Source organism: Ictalurus furcatus, chromosome 1 (assembly GCF_023375685.1).
Source record: "Ictalurus furcatus strain D&B chromosome 1, Billie_1.0, whole genome shotgun sequence".
Lineage (NCBI taxonomy): Eukaryota > Metazoa > Chordata > Actinopteri > Siluriformes > Ictaluridae > Ictalurus > Ictalurus furcatus.
The window spans coordinates 9,443,642-9,456,157 of NC_071255.1; positions in this window are offsets into that span (position 1 = coordinate 9,443,642).

Below are 12,516 nucleotides of genomic sequence, written 5' to 3' on the forward strand. Positions count from 1 at the left end.
CATAAGAATATGTTTAATTTATATAGCGCCTTTCCAGAGCTCAAGGACACTTTACAATACAATGATACATAAACAATGAACAATCATGCACAAACACACAATGTGAAAAACAAAGAGCAACCAAACACAGAAAAGAAATACACAATACAGTCACTGAGAAAATGTATTATAACAGATTAGGACAGATAACACTGAGAAAACATATACATTTTTAATTGCATTTTGAATGCGGAGATGGATGTGATGCTGCGGAGATGGATGTGATGCTGCGGAGAGTTAGAGGGAGAGAATTCCAGATTTTAGGTGCTACAACACTGAAAGACCTGCCACCCATGGCTGAGAGACAAAATCAAGAGACAGAGAGCACTCCGAGCCCAGAGGACCTGAGAGAGCGGGGCGGGTTGTAGGGAAGAAGCAGTGCACTATGATAGAAAGGTACCAAACCATGAAGTGATTTAAATGTGAGCAGGAGTATTTTATATTTAATACGAAATGAAACCGGTAGCCAGTGCAGTTCAGACAGCATTGGAGTAATGTGAGCTGAGCGCTTGGTATGTGTGAGAAGTCTAACGGCAGAGTTTAAAATATATTGCAACCTAGCAATAGAATTAGCAGGTAGACCAATGAGGAGAGCATTGCAAGTCAAGCTGTGAGGAAATAAATGCATGAACCAGTGTTTCAGCATCTTTGAGGCTAAAGAAGGGACGGAGGCGAGCAATGCGACTCAGGTGAAAGAAACCAATTTTAGGAACGGGGTTTATATGAGCTTCACAGGTGAGGGAGGGATCAAAGATGATGCCTACATTTTTTAGAGTACTAGTTGGTTTATGAGAGTGCTATCAATGTCACAACTAAGGTCATAGAGGATATGTTTAGTAAGTGTTGGTGTTCCGATAATAATGATCTCAGTTTTGTCATTGTTAAGTTTTTTAAATTGGACTTATTTCATTGACACATGCTGATAGTGGACCAGTCTGGAGAGTGGGAGCAGATCTACAAGCTGTATAGATGTCACGTAATGGACGTAAAGGAGGTAGGAAGGATGCAAATACAGATAAAAGCTTTATTATATGAGCAACAGGCAGACAAATTCAAATCGTGAAACATAGACATATTCATAAACAGGCAATAGGTCAGGCGATCGGCAAACAAGGCAAAACAAGAATCGAGAATGAGCGCGAGAACAATATCAAAACAATCACACACGTATCGAGAAACAAACGCTTGGTATATGGAAACTCACGTAATACTTCGCAAATATTTAGTGTTCAAACAGTCTCTATAATGTGTGGTGCGATTGTGCGTGAGATCGGATGCAGGTGTGCATGATTACAATGAATGTGAGTGTTCTGGGAATTGCGATCCATGGCGGCCATGTTTGTAAGCCACAGTGCAGGATGGGTAAATGTAGTCAATGGTGTATATATATATATATATATATATATATATATATATATATATATATATATATATATATATATATATATATATATAGTAGAGGTCCAAAAAAGCTAAATAATTCCCACAAGGCACATACAAGTCAGACAAAACAAACAAAAGTCCAGGTGCAAAGTGTTCTTGCACCGGAAGTGAAAAGTGTAAAATCGTACAATGGGCCGGCCATGAATAATTAAGAGACAGCATCTTCTCATAGGACAATGACACAGAGTCTCATGAATAATTATGTGACACCAACGCGTCATCGATGTATTATAGTACATTGCCACGTCACTGCCTGTAACGACATTTTAAACCCCGAAGACAAAAATAGCGGAAAAAAGCTCAAAATTAACCAGTTTTCTCCTACAATTAAAATTAACGGATACTAAAATTGTCTTTTATGATGTGAGACATGTACGCCTGTGTTAAAATCTCAGAAAATGTAGTTTAGTTTTTCATGCTTTAAGGCCTAATAAGTTTTGACAAACAGAATTGTGTCGAAATATTTGCACGTGCCAAATAATATAATTAAATAATTAATTAATTTAACTCCATGAAACATTTAAAGAGGCTTTCTGTCAGTTTTAACAAAAGGGTAAGTCATGCCGCTTCAGAATATGATATAAATGTTTGGGTTTTTTATGTCATTTGTAAATAGTCAAAACCTTGCAGTTGTGTCGGGGTCTATGTTTTATTAATAGCAAAATAACAGACAAAGTGGAAATTCTAAATTGTGGTCTAGGTGCTATAGTCAACACTAACACCATAACACTACTTAACACCAGACAACACACAAGCAGCTTCAACTCAAAGGCTCTGAACAGTTGATAAGACTCAAGTTAAAGTAAAATATAAAACTCTATAAGCAGTGTTTGATAGTAAGTCATAAACTGAGGAAAACAGGATACTCAAAAAAAAAAATTGAACTTACAAATGTATGACAAATTAGACCGCATTTTTTCTTCTCAGTATACAAATGAACTTCAAATGATAAATGGATGAACTTGACATTGCAAACAATAAATATATTGTATATTATATTAAATGCAGGGAGACATAAGTGTTTGCTGTTGCTGATCTCAGTTCAGCTCAGACAACTGTTGTTCACTGTCCAATGTTCAATGTAAGTAATTCTGTTTATTACCAAATGGAATTTTTTCCCAGGATGCCCACAAAATAACTAAATGTTCTTCATGAAACCAAAACAAATGCTGTTATCTGGGTTGAAGTTAAGAATGATTGTGAATGATTACTTTGTTAGACTATTTATCATTGATATTAAAATAATTTTAAAATGCGGAATTTAAAATTAAAACAAACAAATCATTATTTAAGCCATACTTTTGTAATACATATGAACATCCAGTTCACGTGGCAATTGTTTCAAAATATAATGTAATGGCACATATTTCATTAGAATTTATTATTGCCTGCTAATAACTAAATGTATTTAGAAAAACATTCAATTCTATTGAGGAACAATAATTTAATAGCATTCAGGAACTATTGTAAGGTATGTATTTGTAATGTTGTAATTCACATACATTTCAGTAAATATTTTAAATGTTATTCTATAGATTTCCTCTTTTGAAAGCTACCTTGTGCACCCACCTAGTAGCAGAACAAACAGTCACATGAGTCATACAATTCAGAGGAGCTTTGAAAACATAAGAGCATGTCACAGGTGATGTAGTTATTGGTCCATACAGCAGAAGAAAGGAAATGATTACTCTATGTAATATATGGCAGGAAAAGCAACTTGTAGAAAACATTAATGATCACTGTTAGAGTGTTTGGTAACACTTTCTATGAAGCCCATGCTTATAGTGAATTTTACAGTGGGGGAAATAAGTATTGGACGCATCAAAAAATGTTCAGTAAATGTATTTACAATGAGGCAGTCATCAGACTCAAGAAATCAAGAAATATAAATAATTCACAACATTAAAGTCTATAAATAAAGTGATGTGTAATGAAGTGGAATGACACAGGAAAAAAGTAATGAACATGCTAAAAAAAAAAAAAAAAAAAAAAAAAAAAAAAAAAAAAACAGTTCTCCAAGGCAAGGTAAGGCAAGGAACAAGCTGAAATCTGTAAGTAATTATACCCCCTATGTGTGCAAATTAATATCAGCTGGGTTAGTAAATTGATGGTCTATAAAAAGGCTTTTCGTTACCAAGGTGTCACACAAGAAACAACTCATGATGGGTAAAAGCAAAGAGCTCTCCCAAGACCTTCTCATCCTTATTGTTGCAAAACATATTGATGGAATTGGATACAGACATATTTCAAAAACAGTAAGCACCATTGGGGCCATTATCCACAAGTGGAAGCAACATCACTCCATCATCAACCGGCCACGCACAGGAGCTCCTCGCAAGATTTCTGACCAGGGAGTCTGAAGAATAGTCAGAAGAGTAGCCCAAGAGCCAAGGACCACTCAGAAATTGCCCCAGAAACAGCAGGTGCCATCGTCACAGAGAAAACAATAGGCAATGCTCAAGCTCACCCTGCAAGACCTTACTAAAGAAAAGGCATCTTGAAGCTCGTTTAGAGTTTGCTGCAACTCATTTGGACAAGCCTATGCAATACTGGGAGAGTGTAGTCCGGTCAGACGAGAGCAAAATTGAACAATTTTAGCTGTCATACTACACACCATGTTTGGAGAAACATGATTAATTTTTTCACGCAGGAAGCGTCTTGAAGATGTCATTACAAGCAAAAACTTCTCTGCTAAGTATTAAATAAATTTCAGGTAGTATATTCAAAACTTTTTTCCTGTATCATTCCCCTGTATTACACATAACTTAATTTATGGACTTTAATTTTGTGATTTCTTTATATTTCCAGATTTCTTGAGTTAATACTGATGCCTGGTGAAAATTTCATGTGAATAGCCTCATTGAAAATATATTTCTTAAATGCTGATGCGTCCAATACTTATTTCCCACACTGTAAATATTATCTGGAGTATGTATGGACATGACAAATCATTCAATCATGTAGCCCGGAATGATTGTACATGTCTTTATTCAATTAATGTTGTGATAACATGCATAGTAAATCATTGTCAATCAATATATATTATATATAATGTATTATATATAAATATTATTTACTGATAAATTACAAACATTTATAAACATAAACTAAATATAAACAGCTTTCACTTTAGTTTTGTTTAGTTATTATATATAATGTATTATATATAAATATTATTTACTGATAAATTACAAACATTTATAAACATAAACTAAATATAAACAGCTTTCACTTTTAGTTTCTTAAACAAAAAAGGGAGGAAAAAAAGCAATTTGTTGATCTTATTAGCATGTATGTCACAGGTTACATATTAGTTACTCTTTTCCAGAGTTCAGAAGTAGAAAGCTACTTGATTTATATTCTTTACAGGAATCAAATATTATCTTTTCATAGTAGACCTATACATTTGTGGCCTTATGGCAAAAGATAAAAAGTTATATTATGCTTGCGGATAATTGCAAATATGTAATTAAAATATTTAACAGTGAATAACATACACAATATAAATATGATTTGCAGTATGTATGGACATGCCTAAATCGTGCAAAGATGTAGCCAAAGATGATTATACAGAAATTGTTTTTATTCAATTAATATTGTGCTAACATACACATGAAGTTGAGAAGCATATATACTGATAGATTATGAACCTTTATACAACAGTTAGTTCTGGTCCACTAATTTGATTGGTCGAGCGGCGTTCCAAGAGTGAATATATTTCCTTTAACTGCACTGGAAAGTTTCACTGTGTGTATCACTCCGCTCGTCTGTGTTCACCACATAAACGTTTCACTTCCGAGTTTGAAATTGTTACTACAGTAGATTCTGTGACATCATCAGGGGAAATTTTTCTTTTTCTCTGTTAATCTCTCTCCATCTGTATCTCTCTGCAGAGGTTTCTTTTTATTTGCTTCTGAACTCTTAGTTTTAGGACAAGGGGACATTTATCAAAATCTTTCTGTAGTTTAACTCTATAGCTCTGTAGTTTGTATTTTCCCATTTTGTCCTCTGGCATTAAAAATAAAGTCTATTCTGTAATGACCCATTGTGAAATTGTGTAAATCCCTTATCAGAAAAGTGAAGGTACTGTGTCTCTCAGATTCAGAGAGCAGTATGATCTTCTAAAATAACTCTTAGGCCCAGTTTCGTTTTACGCATAACTTTTGGTATGGTGATGGCTGTCGTGTACACTACTCCAGCGTTTTCGACTCTCAAAAACGTAGACTTTTGGACACGCTGAAAACTCCGTTTTAGTTTGAAAACTCCGGGCTTGCATTTCAGTGTAAACAGACCAAAAAGAAGACTTTTGAAAACGAAGGTGAGGCTCCGTCCACATTCGCCCCCTGATTGGGTCTTCTGAATTTTGCGTATCTTTCCCTGATTTCTCAAGCCCCTACTAAATGACCATTACACTACCTTTATCGTATACACAACACCACAGAGACTGAACTGCAAGCTTTGCTGACTTTGTTGTCATTCTTAGCAGCCATTGTGCAGTTAAATTCTGTATTTTATAATACTGCAGCTGCCTACATGCACAAGAGGCGAGCTATTATTAGAGCAATCAGCAACAAATCTCATTTCAAGCAGCGTAAGCCCATGGAACACCGGTTTTTGTGCCTGCCGGTGACTAGCAACCAACTTCCTGTTCATACTTGCATGCGCATGTCCAGTGTGCTTGAATGGTCATGTGACAAACGTTTTTAGTTGTGTAGTGAGGATGGAGATCCTTTCTGAAACACAGCGGAAACGCCAGTGTGGATGAGGATTATTTTAATTTTAAAACACCGTTTTAAATTTAAAATGAGGGATGTTTGGTGGTCCCCCTATTTAGCTAGCATGATTAATCAGGCACTCAACCAATTGCGAGACATGAGACCGCTTGAGTCATTGGGTAGAGGCTGTTGCACTGGCCAATCAGGAGGCGTTAACAGTAGCTAAGTTTCTGTGTAGGGAAGTTATTCCACAGTTTGGAGTCCCAGATTTCATCAGCTCAGACAATGCTCCTCATTTTGTTAATCAGGTTATAGATGCTGTAGCTAAGGCCTTGTGTATGGAGAATAAGCTGGGGTGTGTGTACCATCCACAGTCACATGGAATGGTAGAAAGGGCAAATGGAATACTGAAAAACAAGGATGCAAATATCTGTGAAAGCTTGTGGCTTAACTGGATTCAAGCATTGTCACTAGCCCTAATGAAAATGTGTTCCCAGACTAACAGTACTACTCATTTAACCCCACACAAAATGTTGACGGGCCACCCTATGCCTATGTTGTTTACTCTGGGCCCCTCCAAGGGCCCACCTCTTGAACAGCTAGAGGGCGAAATGCAGGAATATGTGCACCACCTAACCCAAAACCAGAGGCATTTGTATTCGCAGGTTCATGAGGCAATCCATGGTGAAGACTTCACCACACCAGAGAGACTGGTGGAACCAGGGGACTACGTGTACATACGCACGTTCAAAAGGAAGCACTTCAATGACCCTCGAAGAGAAGGCCCATTCGAGGTTGTTGGAGCAACTCCAACTGTGGTAAAAGTCGAAGACAAAGATCACTGGTACCACTTAATCCACTGTAGCCGCAGGGCTGGAAAGGGCAGACTTTTGCACCCTACTGAGAATGGGGAAGATAGGCTCCAGTATCCTAATCAAGGAGGGAAAGGTAGACTCCTGCATCCTGCCGGAGAAACAGGCGGCACACTCTCTGTAGATGATCTGTAGATGCAAATGACAGCGATCCAGATGGGCAGGTCCATCCCACAGAACATGTGGACAAGTTAGGAGGTTGAAGATCGCAGAGCATGCCGATAGACAGCAAGTGACAGCAACACCCCTACGAACACACCAGCTGGTAAGACTCCAGAGCACAGGGCGTTGATTATTCCAGGCAGAGACTCCACACGGGCAGTACCAGAAGTGGCTGTCATACCACCTGGGGAAGTCCCTGCACCTCCGGCCCCCTCCTAGACCCAAGCCAGATTCCTGAGGACCCTTTTATACTTGATGCTGAGATTGAAGAGGGAGTGATGCAGTTGTTAGAGGAAGACTGTCACCCATACGAGCAGCCATTTTGGACTCTAGATCTATAGGATCTGAGAGATCTCAACATCCTTCCTGACCCCCAGTGACCCCAATAGCACCTGAACACTATCCCTGTCCTAGATAAAAACCAGCAGATTCTACAGCTCCTCTTGCCTGAATTGGTAGTTCCATTGCCGCAGGCAGCCCATGCAGTTGGACCAGATGCCATACCCCAAGCTGGCCCAGTGGCCATACCCCCGAATGCGGCTGAGCCGCACCAGCCATCGCACTTAAAAACGGGTGCTTCTTGCGGCCATTGTTCTAATAAGTGTTGTCGGAATGACTGCACTTGTTATTGTCATTGTAGGTTCAGAAAATAGTACCCACTAAGGTCCAGAAAATAGTACCCATGACTGAAACATCATTGCACCACACTACTGTCAGAAACAGCAGCACAATCTTTCATTTGTGAGTGCCTAACACCAGGCAGGCTGACACTATACTCCCTCACCGACAACACTAACACACTAATGGCTTGCCCATATCGACGAGGCCTACTACTCTTGATAATATAGACCATAGATGTGCCTTAGCTTTGCTTAAATTGGCCAAGGGTACAAAGTTGTGTAAAGCAGACATAATCAATACAGTCCATTGTAGAACAAGTGGCAGGAACTGATTTTTTGCAGCAGATGGCAGGCATGCGATATTCCTCCAATTCGTTGCACAAGTAGGTCCATTAAAGATTGCTGGTTGCCCAAAGTTGTTTCTTTGCTTGGCCGGTGCCTTCATAGTCAGTAATATTACCAAGGCAAGGGATTACTCACATTAGGGGCCTGAATACAATATCGCACCTCCACTTTTAGTTTCACTGTAACCACATGGCATGCAGTGATCACCCCCAAACCATCATAATCGAGAGGACCGCCACCCAAATGGTAAAGCTGCAGAGATATAGCATTTATGCGGAGGCTACCTGCCTCCGCAGTAATTTGTATTTGGATTGGATGTTTCACACGGCTCACACAGTTACCAATCACACGTCTCGTATGTCATGAGCATACTGCTCGACCCCCACTCATGCGACCTTTGGGAAATTTGGATGAATGTTTAGTAGAACCTTACAATGAACACTACTTGTGTCCTATGGTCTGCCTGTTGAGGGCAGCTTCCTTTAATTATGGCCCAGTTTGGATGTGTAACGTTAGCCAAAGCTATTATTTCTGCCCAGTGAGTACCCCTCTCGATGCTTCTATTCCAGTATATGTTGGCTTCTCATCCACCTTTCCTCTCCGTGTTTGCTCTGAGGAAGGCCTTGATTTTGTAGGCAACATATCTAGCAACTGTACTCACATTAAGCCAGCCCTCATCTCTATGGTGTCTACCCACACCCAGTGTGAGAAGAATACAGAGTACACGTGTTCAGACTCATCGATGGATCGTATACAGTTGCCTGATTTAGTAAATGGCACTTTGCCCTTGGTGGACATTTTTGGTATTGTGGAGGAGACAGGGTACACCAGATCCTCCCGATGGATCGGTTGGGGTGCTGCAGCCTGGTACTCCTGGAAGGTAAGACTCAGGCATCAAATTCTGAATTTGTTTATATTTACAAAATACAATTAAGTTGGTCAATGAAAACATTGAATATCTTTTCTTTGTACTATTGTCTGTTAATTAACGTTTCAAGAGACTTGGCAAATCACAGATTTTAGTTTTTATTGCATTTTAGAAAAAATCCCAGCTTTTTTGGAAATTGGGTTAGGCAATGTCTTAGCATTCTTATCCTAAAGACCGGATAGGTAACTTGAAAGCACAAGATAGGCTCAAAGAATGCAGAGGGACACCCGTGTTTGTTTTTGATAGTTGTTAATCACTTGATCTCAGTTCTTAGTTCAGACAACTGTTAAGTAAATGTTTCCATTGTAAGTGATTCTGTTTACCAATTAGAATTTTCCCCTGGCTCGCCTATCCTCTATGTTAAGCTTTTATATTAAGTCCTTTAGGATAATTAGATCTACAGCAACAAAACAAGGCAAATGATGTTATCTTGGTTGTAGTTACAAATATATAGACAATGATTTGTTGATATTAAAAATCAAATAATCCATAAAACACTAACATAAATTTGAACACAGCTGAAGTTCATTATTTTAAATTACATAATTTAAAACTAAAACAAATCAGTATTTGGGAAGTACTTGTGTAAAACAGAAATACATATGAACATCCACATACATCACAGACATTTACTTAAACTGTGTTCTGTGCATTGTGTTATTATGTGTTTGACTTCTGCTTTTAGGTAAAAGAGTATATTATAAAAGAATCATATAATATTGTCTAAGAAAGTTAGAAAATATGGTGTATAAAATATTATATATAACTTACCTTGTGCAGTCAGCTGGTTGCAGAAATTAAGTGTGTCAGATGAAGAATCCAATTAGGCACATGATTTACAAGAGCTCAAAAAAAATGTGGAAGCATTTTACATAGGAAAATATGCCACAGATGTTGAAAATATCTGTTCCCTAGTATTTACAACAAAAGTTGATGATTATGGCAAGATTTTTATTTTATTTTTTTGCTCCTACTTACAAAGCAAGAGAAATGAAAGTGAAAAACAGAAAGCAGCTTACGGTGGCCGAGAAGTGCAAAGCAAAACACAAATATGAAAACAAAATAACAAATCCAAAAACAAAACAACAAATTATAAACACAATGATGAATCATAAAACACATTAACAAGTCAGAAAACACATTAACAAATCAGAAAACACAACAACAAATCAGAAAACATAACGACAAATCAGAAAACACATTAACAAAACAGAAATTTGGTGGATTGACTGTATTAATTAACACTGGTATGTAATGTATTCACATACATATTAGAAAATAATGTATTGATGACTGTTTAATTGATTTAGGGACGGATGGGGGTAAATATGGTTGTTCTTTCTAAAATACACCTTCTTCTACTCCTCAGAAAGTTTCACCAAAACCAAAACTAGCAAGACAGAGTGCATTTTAGATAGAGTTTACCTCAGGAGTCAGCTTGAGGACACTGACAGGAAACCCAGTGAAAATGAAAGCCTGTGGAAATAGTTATTTTCTATATTTTTTAAATAGATTAAATTGATCAAACAGATCAAATAACTATGACAAGCAGTAGTGTTTTTTATTCTCTTTTTATTTTTAAATGTAATATATTTATTAAACATAATAAATAAGCATAATAGTGAATAAACATGACAAGCAGTTGTTTTTGTTCTTTTTATTATCAATTAATACAATAAATGGGACAAATTAACAGTGAAAAATATGAACTTTACTTTTTTATGATACAATCCATAGGCTGAGGTGCATTCTTGTTTGTTTGATTTGCATAAAAGACATCAGAGGAAACTCATCTTAATCAGACCTTGCTTATATCCCATGCATACATTATGATTTCATGACTTTGATGTAATATGTCATGGTTTCATAAATGTGTGTACAAATAAGTACTAATGGGCACAATATTAAAAATTCTTATTTTTAAAAAAATATTTTAGCTATTTTATAAGCTGCTGAATAATGAGTATGGAAGCCATATTGTTAAATAAAACCAAATTTGCAATAATTAAAGTGATAATTACAACTAAGACTATACCTGCAGCAATATACTGGAAATTTACTAGACTAGATTAGATTAGATTACTAGATTAGATATTTATTTGAATGCTTTTCATCTTTCATATATCATCATATTAATATTTTATATCTAATTTGTCTTTTGCATTTATGTGACCTTTTTTTTTTTTTACAGGAAAAAAATACTATTACCATCTTTGCATATTCTCTACATTCTCTTTGCATTTTTTATTTTTTAATGACAAGTGCTTGTGTTTGCAGTGGTGGTCTAGGTATTACTGAACGAAAAAAAACCTCAATTAAAAACAGGACGGGAATGGCACTTGACGACAGCAAATCAGTCTCAAACAAATATATTGTGTTGAAAGTGTTATAACATCCATAACAAGATAAGTGGCCTAGTGGGCAAACGACATGTCAAGATTAATTGACTATGCTAACACCCACTCCCATCTAACTGAACTGTGTTGGCCACTGTACATTCTGTAGTTGTGCTTCACGTACATGGAAAGTGGGTCCAAGGAGACAAAATCGATCCATTTTTGTTGTACCTAATTAACCACCAGAGCTCCATTCTTGGCTAATCTTAACTAATGTACCTTTAAATGTTTGTGATTGGGGATTTTGGACTGTGTATATTTAAAATAATTAAATTCACACTTATATCCTTGTCTCAACATTTATTACACTGCAACTAAAATTTTGACATAAAATCTAGTGACAGAGAAGAGAAGAAATACAATTGTTGTAAGTTCTGTCATATTAGATGTTGTAAAAAGCTCTCTAGAAGGGTTTGTGTGTCATACATATGATTTGGAGAGAAGTAAGGTCATGCAAAGACTTAGCCAAACATAAATGTACACTTTTCAGTTAATTATGTGTTAACATAGACAGGAAATGTAAATACATTTACAAATCATTAGACACATTAACTAAATACATGTACAGTGCCCTCCACTAATATTGGTACCCTTAGTAAACATGGGTAAAGAAAGCTATTAAAATTGTCTTTATTGTTTACCTTTTTGATCTTTTGTTAAAAAATTAACAAAAATACTCTCATGGATATCAAACAATTGCAAACAAAACAGAGATTTATTTTTTTTAAAAAACTTTGTTAAATATAGGTGTACAACAATTATTGGCACCCTTTTAGTCAATACTTTATGCTACCTCCCTTTGCCAAGATAACAGCTCTGAGTCTTCTCCTATAATGCCTGATGAGGTTGGAGAATACATGGCAAGGGATCTGAGACCATTCCTCTATACAGAATCCATTCTGTGGTCAGTAAACCATTTTTATGTTGATTTCGATGTATTTTTTGGATCATTATCCTGCTGGAAGATCCAACCACGGCCCATTTTAAGATTTCTGG